This window comes from Hyla sarda, unplaced genomic scaffold (assembly GCF_029499605.1).
Source record: "Hyla sarda isolate aHylSar1 unplaced genomic scaffold, aHylSar1.hap1 scaffold_153, whole genome shotgun sequence".
NCBI classification, from domain to species: domain Eukaryota; kingdom Metazoa; phylum Chordata; class Amphibia; order Anura; family Hylidae; genus Hyla; species Hyla sarda.
This window is the reverse complement of record NW_026608165.1, coordinates 156,970-174,454: the sequence shown is the minus strand read 5'-3', so window position 1 is coordinate 174,454 and position 17,485 is coordinate 156,970. Positions and strand designations below refer to the sequence as shown.

Here is a 17,485-nt window from a genome sequence, read left to right as displayed (position 1 = left end):
GTGTGCGCGTATATATATATATATATATATATATATATATATATATATATATATTTCTCCGCCGAAATCACTTTTAAACCCATTTCCACCTTTTTTTCCCTTCTCTTCCTCTTACTTTTTTTTCACGTTTTTTTACGTTTTTCTCCTTTTCGCCTCTTTTCTGGGCGTATTATTCTTCTTTTTCTTCTTTTTTTTCGTCTAATGCATACCCCATCAGTGCAGCAATGCTTATTCAATACCGCCAGCAGATGGAGACACTGGGGGATAATTTTCTAAGGATTTATACTGATTTTTCCTGTCTGAATTTGTCGCACAGAAAGTTGCAGGCCAAATATGTGTGACATTTCTGCGACTTTAGCTTCTAGAGCATTTTTACAACATTATACATAGGTGCTGAATACATAAAAAGCGACTGTTCAGCGACAGACAAGTCGCATCGGCTGAAAGAAGGCCAGAATGTCAGTCCATGTTGGAGCAGGTTTAGATACAGTCTAAAGTATAGATCTCAAAGTCTGTGCACAGAATTTAGCAAGGGCCTCGCACCTTCTGATGCATCAGGTAGGTGCACAATAGCATAGCCTAACCCTCTGTACTTTGGTCTATATTGATGCGGGACATAGACAGCCAGCTGATGACCAATCCATTAGTGCAATGGATGGCTGGAAGCATTTGTCTTTGCCTTTGCAATACCACAGAAGCAATGCATGGTCAATGTACAGCAATGACACACCTGTGTGAACAGCCAGGAGACCCCCCCCCCCCCCATGTTATGTTACATAGTTACATAGTTAGTACGGTCGAAAAAAGACATATGTCCATCAAGTTCAACCAGGGAATTAAGGGGTAGGGGTGTGGCGCGATATTGGGGAAGGGATGAGATTTTATATTTCTTCATAAGCATTAATCTTATTTTGTCAATTAGGAACATTCAGCACCCACCCGCTATCAAGGCAGCTGCCTATCATGTCATGCCCTACCTGCACAGGTGTGCTGGCTACTCAAATGATCCAATTAAGGAGGCCATTTAGTCAGCAGCAGCAGAAGTCCTGTGCCTGGACGCTCCAACAGCGGCCAGACACAAGCAGAAGCAGAAGCAGCAGAAGCAGCAGCAGCACCACCTTTTGTTTTTTGGCTGCAGCAGCAGCAAGGCCCACAGGGCTGGCTAGCTGGCTAGCCAGCAAGCAGGTAGCAATGAAAGTAGGAATCTTTCTTTTTAACCCTGTAAGGGGGTGGTGCACTGTACCCGAAGATACTGCCATATCGGGTCAATGCATAGGGCGACGGAAGCAAGCTTCGAAATCGGCCCCCGTTCTCAAAAATCCATTTAATATATGGTCCCCAGATAGGGGACGTATCAGATATTAAACTGATAAGAACAGATACTACACTTGATCTTAGCCAAAAGGCCGAGAAGCGATAACCGTGAAAGGGGCGGGCCCAACAAGGTGCCCTTCATGGGCACTATCACTGCTTGCTGTCAGGGAGGCTGCCAGACAATTTTCCATGCACACTCTGGGCTGGGGGGCAGTCAACCACCAGTACACACAGCAGAACCTAAACCCATACCATTATTGCTAAGCAGCAAGACAGGGGCCCATTGCACTCCCACGGGGCCTTTTTAAATGCAATCCATAACCCGGATTTGCCAGGAACCCTTCTTACTCCTCCTACTTGCATGTGACACTGGGCTTAGGATCTGCATAGGAAACACACACACAAGCACACACCTACCTTTGTTGCCTGCAGATGCCTCCTTGGCTGTCCCCAAACGGTATCAAACCAACACCCACGGGAAGCTGTAAGCATAGAGGACATGCCTGCACCCCATTGGACTTACCTGTGTGGGTTAAATCCGGGTTATTTGACAACCTATGGCGGTGATGGTTCTGCTCAGGCAGAGCAGTGCTGATGCTCCTCATAAAGCTGTCGCTGCTGTGAAGGTTCTAGGTGACATCACAAATCCCTATGGTTACATACACAACAAAGCTGGGTTGTTGTTGTTTACACTCTGCAAGGCCTGTGGAAGTGAGTGACATCATAGCACTGTAGTTCTGAGGGTTCTAGATGGATGCAACAATCTCCTGTTGCTTCTATGAAGGCCATAATAGACGACATCACCAAACAGCTCCATAGTCACATACACAGCAAAGGAGAGATGTTGTTTACACCTAGTGATGTCAGTGGTATTGAGTGACATCACAGCACAGTGCTAAGGCTCCTGGGCCTGGACACAGCAGCGGCTGCAAGATCTCAACGGAGAATACGTTTATATATATGTGTGTGTGTGCGCGTATATATATATATATATATATATATATATATATATATATATATTTCTCCGCCGAAATCACTTTTAAACCCATTTCCACCTTTTTTTCCCTTCTCTTCCTCTTACTTTTTTTTCACGTTTTTTTACGTTTTTCTCCTTTTCGCCTCTTTTCTGGGCGTATTATTCTTCTTTTTCTTCTTTTTTTTCGTCTAATGCATACCCCATCAGTGCAGCAATGCTTATTCAATACCGCCAGCAGATGGAGACACTGGGGGATAATTTTCTAAGGATTTATACTGATTTTTCCTGTCTGAATTTGTCGCACAGAAAGTTGCAGGCCAAATATGTGTGACATTTCTGCGACTTTAGCTTCTAGAGCATTTTTACAACATTATACATAGGTGCTGAATACATAAAAAGCGACTGTTCAGCGACAGACAAGTCGCATCGGCTGAAAGTAGGCCAGAATGTCAGTCCATGTTGGAGCAGGTTTAGATACAGTCTAAAGTATAGATCTCAAAGTCTGTGCACAGAATTTAGCAAGGGCCTCGCACCTTCTGATGCATCAGGTAGGTGCACAATAGCATAGCCTAACCCTCTGTACTTTGGTCTATATTGATGCGGGACATAGACAGCCAGCTGATGACCAATCCATTAGTGCAATGGATGGCTGGAAGCATTTGTCTTTGCCTTTGCAATACCACAGAAGCAATGCATGGTCAATGTACAGCAATGACACACCTGTGTGAACAGCCAGGAGACCCCCCCCCCCCCCCCCCATGTTATGTTACATAGTTACATAGTTAGTACGGTCGAAAAAAGACATATGTCCATCAAGTTCAACCAGGGAATTAAGGGGTAGGGGTGTGGCGCGATATTGGGGAAGGGATGAGATTTTATATTTCTTCATAAGCATTAATCTTATTTTGTCAATTAGGAACATTCAGCACCCACCCGCTATCAAGGCAGCTGCCTATCATGTCATGCCCTACCTGCACAGGTGTGCTGGCTACTCAAATGATCCAATTAAGGAGGCCATTTAGTCAGCAGCAGCAGAAGTCCTGTGCCTGGACGCTCCAACAGCGGCCAGACACAAGCAGAAGCAGAAGCAGCAGAAGCAGCAGCAGCACCACCTTTTGTTTTTTGGCTGCAGCAGCAGCAAGGCCCACAGGGCTGGCTAGCTGGCTAGCCAGCAAGCAGGTAGCAATGAAAGTAGGAATCTTTCTTTTTAACCCTGTAAGGGGGTGGTGCACTGTACCCGAAGATACTGCCATATCGGGTCAATGCATAGGGCGACGGAAGCAAGCTTCGAAATCGGCCCCCGTTCTCAAAAATCCATTTAATATATGGTCCCCAGATAGGGGACGTATCAGATATTAAACTGATAAGAACAGATACTACACTTGATCTTAGCCAAAAGGCCGAGAAGCGATAACCGTGAAAGGGGCGGGCCCAACAAGGTGCCCTTCATGGGCACTATCACTGCTTGCTGTCAGGGAGGCTGCCAGACAATTTTCCATGCACACTCTGGGCTGGGGGGCAGTCAACCACCAGTACACACAGCAGAACCTAAACCCATACCATTATTGCTAAGCAGCAAGACAGGGGCCCATTGCACTCCCACGGGGCCTTTTTAAATGCAATCCATAACCCGGATTTGCCAGGAACCCTTCTTACTCCTCCTACTTGCATGTGACACTGGGCTTAGGATCTGCATAGGAAACACACACACAAGCACACACCTACCTTTGTTGCCTGCAGATGCCTCCTTGGCTGTCCCCAAACGGTATCAAACCAACACCCACGGGAAGCTGTAAGCATAGAGGACATGCCTGCACCCCATTGGACTTACCTGTGTGGGTTAAATCCGGGTTATTTGACAACCTATGGCGGTGATGGTTCTGCTCAGGCAGAGCAGTGCTGATGCTCCTCATAAAGCTGTCGCTGCTGTGAAGGTTCTAGGTGACATCACAAATCCCTATGGTTACATACACAACAAAGCTGGGTTGTTGTTGTTTACACTCTGCAAGGCCTGTGGAAGTGAGTGACATCATAGCACTGTAGTTCTGAGGGTTCTAGATGGATGCAACAATCTCCTGTTGCTTCTATGAAGGCCATAATAGACGACATCACCAAACAGCTCCATAGTCACATACACAGCAAAGGAGAGATGTTGTTTACACCTAGTGATGTCAGTGGTATTGAGTGACATCACAGCACAGTGCTAAGGCTCCTGGGCCTGGACACAGCAGCGGCTGCAATATCTCAACGGAGAATACGTTTATATATATGTGTGTGTGTGCGCGTATATATATATATATATATATATATATATATATATATATATATATATATATTTCTCCGCCGAAATCACTTTTAAACCCATTTCCACCTTTTTTTCCCTTCTCTTCCTCTTACTTTTTTTTTCACGTTTTTTTACGTTTTTCTCCTTTTCGCCTCTTTTCTGGGCGTATTATTCTTCTTTTTCTTCTTTTTTTTCGTCTAATGCATACCCCATCAGTGCAGCAATGCTTATTCAATACCGCCAGCAGATGGAGACACTGGGGGATAATTTTCTAAGGATTTATACTGATTTTTCCTGTCTGAATTTGTCGCACAGAAAGTTGCAGGCCAAATATGTGTGACATTTCTGCGACTTTAGCTTCTAGAGCATTTTTACAACATTATACATAGGTGCTGAATACATAAAAAGCGACTGTTCAGCGACAGACAAGTCGCATCGGCTGAAAGTAGGCCAGAATGTCAGTCCATGTTGGAGCAGGTTTAGATACAGTCTAAAGTATAGATCTCAAAGTCTGTGCACAGAATTTAGCAAGGGCCTCGCACCTTCTGATGCATCAGGTAGGTGCACAATAGCATAGCCTAACCCTCTGTACTTTGGTCTATATTGATGCGGGACATAGACAGCCAGCTGATGACCAATCCATTAGTGCAATGGATGGCTGGAAGCATTTGTCTTTGCCTTTGCAATACCACAGAAGCAATGCATGGTCAATGTACAGCAATGACACACCTGTGTGAACAGCCAGGAGACCCCCCCCCCCCCCCCATGTTATGTTACATAGTTACATAGTTAGTACGGTCGAAAAAAGACATATGTCCATCAAGTTCAACCAGGGAATTAAGGGGTAGGGGTGTGGCGCGATATTGGGGAAGGGATGAGATTTTATATTTCTTCATAAGCATTAATCTTATTTTGTCAATTAGGAACATTCAGCACCCACCCGCTATCAAGGCAGCTGCCTATCATGTCATGCCCTACCTGCACAGGTGTGCTGGCTACTCAAATGATCCAATTAAGGAGGCCATTTAGTCAGCAGCAGCAGAAGTCCTGTGCCTGGACGCTCCAACAGCGGCCAGACACAAGCAGAAGCAGAAGCAGCAGAAGCAGCAGCAGCACCACCTTTTGTTTTTTGGCTGCAGCAGCAGCAAGGCCCACAGGGCTGGCTAGCTGGCTAGCCAGCAAGCAGGTAGCAATGAAAGTAGGAATCTTTCTTTTTAACCCTGTAAGGGGGTGGTGCACTGTACCCGAAGATACTGCCATATCGGGTCAATGCATAGGGCGACGGAAGCAAGCTTCGAAATCGGCCCCCGTTCTCAAAAATCCATTTAATATATGGTCCCCAGATAGGGGACGTATCAGATATTAAACTGATAAGAACAGATACTACACTTGATCTTAGCCAAAAGGCCGAGAAGCGATAACCGTGAAAGGGGCGGGCCCAACAAGGTGCCCTTCATGGGCACTATCACTGCTTGCTGTCAGGGAGGCTGCCAGACAATTTTCCATGCACACTCTGGGCTGGGGGGCAGTCAACCACCAGTACACACAGCAGAACCTAAACCCATACCATTATTGCTAAGCAGCAAGACAGGGGCCCATTGCACTCCCACGGGGCCTTTTTAAATGCAATCCATAACCCGGATTTGCCAGGAACCCTTCTTACTCCTCCTACTTGCATGTGACACTGGGCTTAGGATCTGCATAGGAAACACACACACAAGCACACACCTACCTTTGTTGCCTGCAGATGCCTCCTTGGCTGTCCCCAAACGGTATCAAACCAACACCCACGGGAAGCTGTAAGCATAGAGGACATGCCTGCACCCCATTGGACTTACCTGTGTGGGTTAAATCCGGGTTATTTGACAACCTATGGCGGTGATGGTTCTGCTCAGGCAGAGCAGTGCTGATGCTCCTCATAAAGCTGTCGCTGCTGTGAAGGTTCTAGGTGACATCACAAATCCCTATGGTTACATACACAACAAAGCTGGGTTGTTGTTGTTTACACTCTGCAAGGCCTGTGGAAGTGAGTGACATCATAGCACTGTAGTTCTGAGGGTTCTAGATGGATGCAACAATCTCCTGTTGCTTCTATGAAGGCCATAATAGACGACATCACCAAACAGCTCCATAGTCACATACACAGCAAAGGAGAGATGTTGTTTACACCTAGTGATGTCAGTGGTATTGAGTGACATCACAGCACAGTGCTAAGGCTCCTGGGCCTGGACACAGCAGCGGCTGCAAGATCTCAACGGAGAATACGTTTATATATATGTGTGTGTGTGCGCGTATATATATATATATATATATATATATATATATATATATATATATATTTCTCCGCCGAAATCACTTTTAAACCCATTTCCACCTTTTTTTCCCTTCTCTTCCTCTTACTTTTTTTTCACGTTTTTTTACGTTTTTCTCCTTTTCGCCTCTTTTCTGGGCGTATTATTCTTCTTTTTCTTCTTTTTTTTCGTCTAATGCATACCCCATCAGTGCAGCAATGCTTATTCAATACCGCCAGCAGATGGAGACACTGGGGGATAATTTTCTAAGGATTTATACTGATTTTTCCTGTCTGAATTTGTCGCACAGAAAGTTGCAGGCCAAATATGTGTGACATTTCTGCGACTTTAGCTTCTAGAGCATTTTTACAACATTATACATAGGTGCTGAATACATAAAAAGCGACTGTTCAGCGACAGACAAGTCGCATCGGCTGAAAGTAGGCCAGAATGTCAGTCCATGTTGGAGCAGGTTTAGATACAGTCTAAAGTATAGATCTCAAAGTCTGTGCACAGAATTTAGCAAGGGCCTCGCACCTTCTGATGCATCAGGTAGGTGCACAATAGCATAGCCTAACCCTCTGTACTTTGGTCTATATTGATGCGGGACATAGACAGCCAGCTGATGACCAATCCATTAGTGCAATGGATGGCTGGAAGCATTTGTCTTTGCCTTTGCAATACCACAGAAGCAATGCATGGTCAATGTACAGCAATGACACACCTGTGTGAACAGCCAGGAGACCCCCCCCCCCCCATGTTATGTTACATAGTTACATAGTTAGTACGGTCGAAAAAAGACATATGTCCATCAAGTTCAACCAGGGAATTAAGGGGTAGGGGTGTGGCGCGATATTGGGGAAGGGATGAGATTTTATATTTCTTCATAAGCATTAATCTTATTTTGTCAATTAGGAACATTCAGCACCCACCCGCTATCAAGGCAGCTGCCTATCATGTCATGCCCTACCTGCACAGGTGTGCTGGCTACTCAAATGATCCAATTAAGGAGGCCATTTAGTCAGCAGCAGCAGAAGTCCTGTGCCTGGACGCTCCAACAGCGGCCAGACACAAGCAGAAGCAGAAGCAGCAGAAGCAGCAGCAGCACCACCTTTTGTTTTTTGGCTGCAGCAGCAGCAAGGCCCACAGGGCTGGCTAGCTGGCTAGCCAGCAAGCAGGTAGCAATGAAAGTAGGAATCTTTCTTTTTAACCCTGTAAGGGGGTGGTGCACTGTACCCGAAGATACTGCCATATCGGGTCAATGCATAGGGCGACGGAAGCAAGCTTCGAAATCGGCCCCCGTTCTCAAAAATCCATTTAATATATGGTCCCCAGATAGGGGACGTATCAGATATTAAACTGATAAGAACAGATACTACACTTGATCTTAGCCAAAAGGCCGAGAAGCGATAACCGTGAAAGGGGCGGGCCCAACAAGGTGCCCTTCATGGGCACTATCACTGCTTGCTGTCAGGGAGGCTGCCAGACAATTTTCCATGCACACTCTGGGCTGGGGGGCAGTCAACCACCAGTACACACAGCAGAACCTAAACCCATACCATTATTGCTAAGCAGCAAGACAGGGGCCCATTGCACTCCCACGGGGCCTTTTTAAATGCAATCCATAACCCGGATTTGCCAGGAACCCTTCTTACTCCTCCTACTTGCATGTGACACTGGGCTTAGGATCTGCATAGGAAACACACACACAAGCACACACCTACCTTTGTTGCCTGCAGATGCCTCCTTGGCTGTCCCCAAACGGTATCAAACCAACACCCACGGGAAGCTGTAAGCATAGAGGACATGCCTGCACCCCATTGGACTTACCTGTGTGGGTTAAATCCGGGTTATTTGACAACCTATGGCGGTGATGGTTCTGCTCAGGCAGAGCAGTGCTGATGCTCCTCATAAAGCTGTTCGCTGCTGTGAAGGTTCTAGGTGACATCACAAATCCCTATGGTTACATACACAACAAAGCTGGGTTGTTGTTGTTTACACTCTGCAAGGCCTGTGGAAGTGAGTGACATCATAGCACTGTAGTTCTGAGGGTTCTAGATGGATGCAACAATCTCCTGTTGCTTCTATGAAGGCCATAATAGACGACATCACCAAACAGCTCCATAGTCACATACACAGCAAAGGAGAGATGTTGTTTACACCTAGTGATGTCAGTGGTATTGAGTGACATCACAGCACAGTGCTAAGGCTCCTGGGCCTGGACACAGCAGCGGCTGCAATATCTCAACGGAGAATACGTTTATATATATGTGTGTGTGTGCGCGTATATATATATATATATATATATATATATATATATATATATATATTTCTCCGCCGAAATCACTTTTAAACCCATTTCCACCTTTTTTTCCCTTCTCTTCCTCTTACTTTTTTTTCACGTTTTTTTACGTTTTTCTCCTTTTCGCCTCTTTTCTGGGCGTATTATTCTTCTTTTTCTTCTTTTTTTTCGTCTAATGCATACCCCATCAGTGCAGCAATGCTTATTCAATACCGCCAGCAGATGGAGACACTGGGGGATAATTTTCTAAGGATTTATACTGATTTTTCCTGTCTGAATTTGTCGCACAGAAAGTTGCAGGCCAAATATGTGTGACATTTCTGCGACTTTAGCTTCTAGAGCATTTTTACAACATTATACATAGGTGCTGAATACATAAAAAGCGACTGTTCAGCGACAGACAAGTCGCATCGGCTGAAAGTAGGCCAGAATGTCAGTCCATGTTGGAGCAGGTTTAGATACAGTCTAAAGTATAGATCTCAAAGTCTGTGCACAGAATTTAGCAAGGGCCTCGCACCTTCTGATGCATCAGGTAGGTGCACAATAGCATAGCCTAACCCTCTGTACTTTGGTCTATATTGATGCGGGACATAGACAGCCAGCTGATGACCAATCCATTAGTGCAATGGATGGCTGGAAGCATTTGTCTTTGCCTTTGCAATACCACAGAAGCAATGCATGGTCAATGTACAGCAATGACACACCTGTGTGAACAGCCAGGAGACCCCCCCCCCCCCCATGTTATGTTACATAGTTACATAGTTAGTACGGTCGAAAAAAGACATATGTCCATCAAGTTCAACCAGGGAATTAAGGGGTAGGGGTGTGGCGCGATATTGGGGAAGGGATGAGATTTTATATTTCTTCATAAGCATTAATCTTATTTTGTCAATTAGGAACATTCAGCACCCACCCGCTATCAAGGCAGCTGCCTATCATGTCATGCCCTACCTGCACAGGTGTGCTGGCTACTCAAATGATCCAATTAAGGAGGCCATTTAGTCAGCAGCAGCAGAAGTCCTGTGCCTGGACGCTCCAACAGCGGCCAGACACAAGCAGAAGCAGAAGCAGCAGAAGCAGCAGCAGCACCACCTTTTGTTTTTTGGCTGCAGCAGCAGCAAGGCCCACAGGGCTGGCTAGCTGGCTAGCCAGCAAGCAGGTAGCAATGAAAGTAGGAATCTTTCTTTTTAACCCTGTAAGGGGGTGGTGCACTGTACCCGAAGATACTGCCATATCGGGTCAATGCATAGGGCGACGGAAGCAAGCTTCGAAATCGGCCCCCGTTCTCAAAAATCCATTTAATATATGGTCCCCAGATAGGGGACGTATCAGATATTAAACTGATAAGAACAGATACTACACTTGATCTTAGCCAAAAGGCCGAGAAGCGATAACCGTGAAAGGGGCGGGCCCAACAAGGTGCCCTTCATGGGCACTATCACTGCTTGCTGTCAGGGAGGCTGCCAGACAATTTTCCATGCACACTCTGGGCTGGGGGGCAGTCAACCACCAGTACACACAGCAGAACCTAAACCCATACCATTATTGCTAAGCAGCAAGACAGGGGCCCATTGCACTCCCACGGGGCCTTTTTAAATGCAATCCATAACCCGGATTTGCCAGGAACCCTTCTTACTCCTCCTACTTGCATGTGACACTGGGCTTAGGATCTGCATAGGAAACACACACACAAGCACACACCTACCTTTGTTGCCTACAGATGCCTCCTTGGCTGTCCCCAAACGGTATCAAACCAACACCCACGGGAAGCTGTAAGCATAGAGGACATGCCTGCACCCCATTGGACTTACCTGTGTGGGTTAAATCCGGGTTATTTGACAACCTATGGCGGTGATGGTTCTGCTCAGGCAGAGCAGTGCTGATGCTCCTCATAAAGCTGTCGCTGCTGTGAAGGTTCTAGGTGACATCACAAATCCCTATGGTTACATACACAACAAAGCTGGGTTGTTGTTGTTTACACTCTGCAAGGCCTGTGGAAGTGAGTGACATCATAGCACTGTAGTTCTGAGGGTTCTAGATGGATGCAACAATCTCCTGTTGCTTCTATGAAGGCCATAATAGACGACATCACCAAACAGCTCCATAGTCACATACACAGCAAAGGAGAGATGTTGTTTACACCTAGTGATGTCAGTGGTATTGAGTGACATCACAGCACAGTGCTAAGGCTCCTGGGCCTGGACACAGCAGCGGCTGCAATATCTCAACGGAGAATACGTTTATATATATGTGTGTGTGTGCGCGTATATATATATATATATATATATATATATATATATATATATTTCTCCGCCGAAATCACTTTTAAACCCATTTCCACCTTTTTTTCCCTTCTCTTCCTCTTACTTTTTTTTCACGTTTTTTTACGTTTTTCTCCTTTTCGCCTCTTTTCTGGGCGTATTATTCTTCTTTTTCTTCTTTTTTTTCGTCTAATGCATACCCCATCAGTGCAGCAATGCTTATTCAATACCGCCAGCAGATGGAGACACTGGGGGATAATTTTCTAAGGATTTATACTGATTTTTCCTGTCTGAATTTGTCGCACAGAAAGTTGCAGGCCAAATATGTGTGACATTTCTGCGACTTTAGCTTCTAGAGCATTTTTACAACATTATACATAGGTGCTGAATACATAAAAAGCGACTGTTCAGCGACAGACAAGTCGCATCGGCTGAAAGTAGGCCAGAATGTCAGTCCATGTTGGAGCAGGTTTAGATACAGTCTAAAGTATAGATCTCAAAGTCTGTGCACAGAATTTAGCAAGGGCCTCGCACCTTCTGATGCATCAGGTAGGTGCACAATAGCATAGCCTAACCCTCTGTACTTTGGTCTATATTGATGCGGGACATAGACAGCCAGCTGATGACCAATCCATTAGTGCAATGGATGGCTGGAAGCATTTGTCTTTGCCTTTGCAATACCACAGAAGCAATGCATGGTCAATGTACAGCAATGACACACCTGTGTGAACAGCCAGGAGACCCCCCCCCCCCCCCATGTTATGTTACATAGTTACATAGTTAGTACGGTCGAAAAAAGACATATGTCCATCAAGTTCAACCAGGGAATTAATGGGTAGGGGTGTGGCGCGATATTGGGGAAGGGATGAGATTTTATATTTCTTCATAAGCATTAATCTTATTTTGTCAATTAGGAACATTCAGCACCCACCCGCTATCAAGGCAGCTGCCTATCATGTCATGCCCTACCTGCACAGGTGTGCTGGCTACTCAAATGATCCAATTAAGGAGGCCATTTAGTCAGCAGCAGCAGAAGTCCTGTGCCTGGACGCTCCAACAGCGGCCAGACACAAGCAGAAGCAGAAGCAGCAGAAGCAGCAGCAGCACCACCTTTTGTTTTTTGGCTGCAGCAGCAGCAAGGCCCACAGGGCTGGCTAGCTGGCTAGCCAGCAAGCAGGTAGCAATGAAAGTAGGAATCTTTCTTTTTAACCCTGTAAGGGGGTGGTGCACTGTACCCGAAGATACTGCCATATCGGGTCAATGCATAGGGCGACGGAAGCAAGCTTCGAAATCGGCCCCCGTTCTCAAAAATCCATTTAATATATGGTCCCCAGATAGGGGACGTATCAGATATTAAACTGATAAGAACAGATACTACACTTGATCTTAGCCAAAAGGCCGAGAAGCGATAACCGTGAAAGGGGCGGGCCCAACAAGGTGCCCTTCATGGGCACTATCACTGCTTGCTGTCAGGGAGGCTGCCAGACAATTTTCCATGCACACTCTGGGCTGGGGGGCAGTCAACCACCAGTACACACAGCAGAACCTAAACCCATACCATTATTGCTAAGCAGCAAGACAGGGGCCCATTGCACTCCCACGGGGCCTTTTTAAATGCAATCCATAACCCGGATTTGCCAGGAACCCTTCTTACTCCTCCTACTTGCATGTGACACTGGGCTTAGGATCTGCATAGGAAACACACACACAAGCACACACCTACCTTTGTTGCCTGCAGATGCCTCCTTGGCTGTCCCCAAACGGTATCAAACCAACACCCACGGGAAGCTGTAAGCATAGAGGACATGCCTGCACCCCATTGGACTTACCTGTGTGGGTTAAATCCGGGTTATTTGACAACCTATGGCGGTGATGGTTCTGCTCAGGCAGAGCAGTGCTGATGCTCCTCATAAAGCTGTCGCTGCTGTGAAGGTTCTAGGTGACATCACAAATCCCTATGGTTACATACACAACAAAGCTGGGTTGTTGTTGTTTACACTCTGCAAGGCCTGTGGAAGTGAGTGACATCATAGCACTGTAGTTCTGAGGGTTCTAGATGGATGCAACAATCTCCTGTTGCTTCTATGAAGGCCATAATAGACGACATCACCAAACAGCTCCATAGTCACATACAAAGCAAAGGAGAGATGTTGTTTACACCTAGTGATGTCAGTGGTATTGAGTGACATCACAGCACAGTGCTAAGGCTCCTGGGCCTGGACACAGCAGCGGCTGCAATATCTCAACGGAGAATACGTTTATATATATGTGTGTGTGTGCGCGTATATATATATATATATATATATATATATATATATATATATATATATATTTCTCCGCCGAAATCACTTTTAAACCCATTTCCACCTTTTTTTCCCTTCTCTTCCTCTTACTTTTTTTTCACGTTTTTTTACGTTTTTCTCCTTTTCGCCTCTTTTCTGGGCGTATTATTCTTCTTTTTCTTCTTTTTTTTCGTCTAATGCATACCCCATCAGTGCAGCAATGCTTATTCAATACCGCCAGCAGATGGAGACACTGGGGGATAATTTTCTAAGGATTTATACTGATTTTTCCTGTCTGAATTTGTCGCACAGAAAGTTGCAGGCCAAATATGTGTGACATTTCTGCGACTTTAGCTTCTAGAGCATTTTTACAACATTATACATAGGTGCTGAATACATAAAAAGCGACTGTTCAGCGACAGACAAGTCGCATCGGCTGAAAGTAGGCCAGAATGTCAGTCCATGTTGGAGCAGGTTTAGATACAGTCTAAAGTATAGATCTCAAAGTCTGTGCACAGAATTTAGCAAGGGCCTCGCACCTTCTGATGCATCAGGTAGGTGCACAATAGCATAGCCTAACCCTCTGTACTTTGGTCTATATTGATGCGGGACATAGACAGCCAGCTGATAACCAATCCATTAGTGCAATGGATGGCTGGAAGCATTTGTCTTTGCCTTTGCAATACCACAGAAGCAATGCATGGTCAATGTACAGCAATGACACACCTGTGTGAACAGCCAGGAGACCCCCCCCCCCCCCATGTTATGTTACATAGTTACATAGTTAGTACGGTCGAAAAAAGACATATGTCCATCAAGTTCAACCAGGGAATTAAGGGGTAGGGGTGTGGCGCGATATTGGGGAAGGGATGAGATTTTATATTTCTTCATAAGCATTAATCTTATTTTGTCAATTAGGAACATTCAGCACCCACCCGCTATCAAGGCAGCTGCCTATCATGTCATGCCCTACCTGCACAGGTGTGCTGGCTACTCAAATGATCCAATTAAGGAGGCCATTTAGTCAGCAGCAGCAGAAGTCCTGTGCCTGGACGCTCCAACAGCGGCCAGACACAAGCAGAAGCAGAAGCAGCAGAAGCAGCAGCAGCACCACCTTTTGTTTTTTGGCTGCAGCAGCAGCAAGGCCCACAGGGCTGGCTAGCTGGCTAGCCAGCAAGCAGGTAGCAATGAAAGTAGGAATCTTTCTTTTTAACCCTGTAAGGGGGTGGTGCACTGTACCCGAAGATACTGCCATATCGGGTCAATGCATAGGGCGACGGAAGCAAGCTTCGAAATCGGCCCCCGTTCTCAAAAATCCATTTAATATATGGTCCCCAGATAGGGGACGTATCAGATATTAAACTGATAAGAACAGATTTTTTGATTGAAAGAGCTTTATTTACCGTTCAGTCATTACAAGTCGTACAATAAATTACAGTCACACAAAGCATGATAGTACAATACACAGCAAAGGTTCCCTAAGCTATACATCGCACACCATGCTACTCTAACATTCAGCTCAATCCTGCAATATAAAGGCACAAGAGATCAAACAAAAACCAAATAATACAATCTGTGATCGGGGTAGGGGTGTGGGCGACTATGTGGGGGTAGGGAGGGGGCGGATCACAGGGCCAAACTGTTGGGCTGTATCTTCAGGGAGACATGGGAGAAGGAGAGGGGTCTTCACTCCTCTTCTTCCTCATCAACGGCCGAGCTGTCCAAGATGGAATAGTCTCTAAGCAGGTTCTTGATGAACCTGCGGCAGTCCCGGACGGACATGTTTTCCCTGTTGATCACGAGGCGGTTCCTGGCAAGCCACACTGCGTCCTTAAAACAGTTCATAAGGTGCCAGGCCTCCTGGATGGCCTCCACGTCGTGGGTCCCAGGGAACAGGCCGTAAAGCACCGAATGGTACGATAGGCAGCTCCTGGGCACTGAGTCTCTGAGTTCCTGTTCTAGGGCGTCCAACAGACCCTGTGCAAAGGGGCACTGCCAAAACACGTGGAAAGATGTTTCCTCCACGTAGGGGCAACGGGGGCAGTACCGGGTCTTGCACAGGTTGCGGGCATGCATGAATGACCTGAGAGAGAGACCTCCCATGACGGCCATCCACGACAAGTCCTTGTGTCCATTGGTAAGCCGCTTTGAGGCCACATTGTTCCAAACTGTCTCTGCAGTGGCTGCGGGGAGTCCCGGAACCAGCTCGGTCGAGTCCTTAGCTCGGATGAGCTTGTGGATTGTCTTTGGCTTCCATAGGTCTGGTTTCAGTCCTTCCAGCTGGTGCTCCCTCACAAACCGGACAACATCCCCATAGAACCAGGGAGTGTTCCAGTTGTAAGGGATGGAGCTGTCCCACTTGTCCCAGCCCAGCTGTCTCCAGAGGGGCATGAGAAGCAAGCGAGACATGGACCTGCCCGCTGAGCCAGTCTTTTCTACAAGAGTCCGCTGCACCGTGACACATGCAAAGGAGGCCCTCAGCAGAGCGGGGATGTCGGGTATTCCCTTCCCACCCTTGCGGGGTTCCTTGTACATCACGGTCCTCTTGACTCTGTCCATTTTGCCCCAGACGAAGCCAAACACTGTCCGGGTGATGGCCTTGCAAACGGTGGTATGGGGAGGCCAGGCCTGTGCGGTATATTGGAGCACAGGCAAAACTTCACTCCGCAGGACAAGTGCCTTGCCTTCCATCGTGAGCTTTCTGGAGCTCCACAGTCCGATCTTCGAGTTTATCCTTCCTAGTCGGTCTTGCCAAGACTTAAGGGCCGCTCCTTCCTTCCCGAACCAGACTCCAAGAATTTGAATGAAGTCCGGCTTAATAGTAAAGGGGAAGGGGGCGGAAGAAGCCAGGTGCCATTCCCCGAAGAGCATGGCCTCCGACTTCCCGCAGTTGACTTTTGCCCCCGAAGCTCTGCCGAAGTCCTCGCAGGTCTGGACGAGTGCAGTCACCGAACGCTGGTCAGCGCAGAAGACGGTCACGTCGTCCATGTAGAGCGAGCACTTGACCTCGTGGCGATCTGGTCCTGGTGCGGTGATCCCTCTGATCTCTCCATTCTGCCGGATAGTCTCAGCGAAGAGCTCTATAACACAAACAAAAAGGAGAGGTGAAAGAGGGCAGCCTTGTCTAACCCCTGAAAGAATAGGAAAGGGGTCAGTCTTCCAGCCGTTCACCAACACCGTGCTGTAAATGTCAAAATACATAACGTTAACAAAAGAGCAAAACATATTCCCCAGACCCAGCCTGCGCAAAACCCTGTCCATGAATGCGTGGGAGACACGGTCGAACGCCTTCTCCTGATCTAAGCTGACCAGGGCGGCGCGGCCCCCGCGGTCCTGGATGTAATGGACCGTGTCTCTCACAAGGGCAAGGCTGTCGGCAATCCTGCGGCCAGGAATGCTGCAGGTCTGGTCCGGATGGACGATCTGCCCCATGACAGGTTTCAGCCTGTTGGCCAGCACCTTGGCGAGGATCTTGTAGTCCACGTTCAGGAGAGAGATGGGACGCCAGTTTTTCAGGTCACATCTCTCCCCCTTCCGCTTATACAAGATCGTGATCATCCCTTCCCTCAACGACGGAGGCATTCTGCCCCCCACCACCATCTCCTCGTACACCTCCAACAGGTCCGGACAGATCAGGTCACCCAGCGCTACGTAGAGCTCGGCCGGGAGACCGTCACTGCCCGGGGTCCTGCCGGGCTTAAAGGATTTAGCGGCAGAGAGCAGCTCCCCCACCGTCAAGGGATCGTCCATAGCCGCCGCACCTGCGGGATCAACA

The 17,485-nt window shown here is 47.1% G+C and overlaps 6 non-coding genes and 1 pseudogene across 6 annotated transcripts; all 7 read right to left on the bottom strand.

The window, feature by feature from the left end:
- Positions 1-1,227: 1,227 nt before the first annotated feature.
- LOC130309423 (U2 spliceosomal RNA) lies at positions 1,228-1,418 on the bottom strand. Its single transcript, XR_008858091.1, has one exon. It is a non-coding gene; the product is annotated as a U2 spliceosomal RNA (small nuclear RNA).
- Positions 1,419-3,511: 2,093 nt separating this feature from the next.
- Positions 3,512-3,702, bottom strand: LOC130309422 (U2 spliceosomal RNA). The gene has a single exon (XR_008858090.1). It is a non-coding gene; the product is annotated as a U2 spliceosomal RNA (small nuclear RNA).
- Positions 3,703-5,802: 2,100 nt separating this feature from the next.
- LOC130309421 (U2 spliceosomal RNA) lies at positions 5,803-5,993 on the bottom strand. Its single transcript, XR_008858089.1, has one exon. It is a non-coding gene; the product is annotated as a U2 spliceosomal RNA (small nuclear RNA).
- Positions 5,994-8,085: 2,092 nt separating this feature from the next.
- Positions 8,086-8,276, bottom strand: LOC130309420 (U2 spliceosomal RNA). The gene has a single exon (XR_008858088.1). It is a non-coding gene; the product is annotated as a U2 spliceosomal RNA (small nuclear RNA).
- A 2,092-nt stretch (positions 8,277-10,368) lies between these two features.
- On the bottom strand, positions 10,369-10,559 carry LOC130309419 (U2 spliceosomal RNA). The gene has a single exon (XR_008858087.1). It is a non-coding gene; the product is annotated as a U2 spliceosomal RNA (small nuclear RNA).
- Positions 10,560-12,647: 2,088 nt separating this feature from the next.
- LOC130309418 (U2 spliceosomal RNA) lies at positions 12,648-12,838 on the bottom strand. The gene has a single exon (XR_008858086.1). It is a non-coding gene; the product is annotated as a U2 spliceosomal RNA (small nuclear RNA).
- A 2,095-nt stretch (positions 12,839-14,933) lies between these two features.
- Positions 14,934-15,107, bottom strand: LOC130309582 (U2 spliceosomal RNA; annotated as a pseudogene).
- Between the last annotated feature and the right edge of the window lie 2,378 nt (positions 15,108-17,485).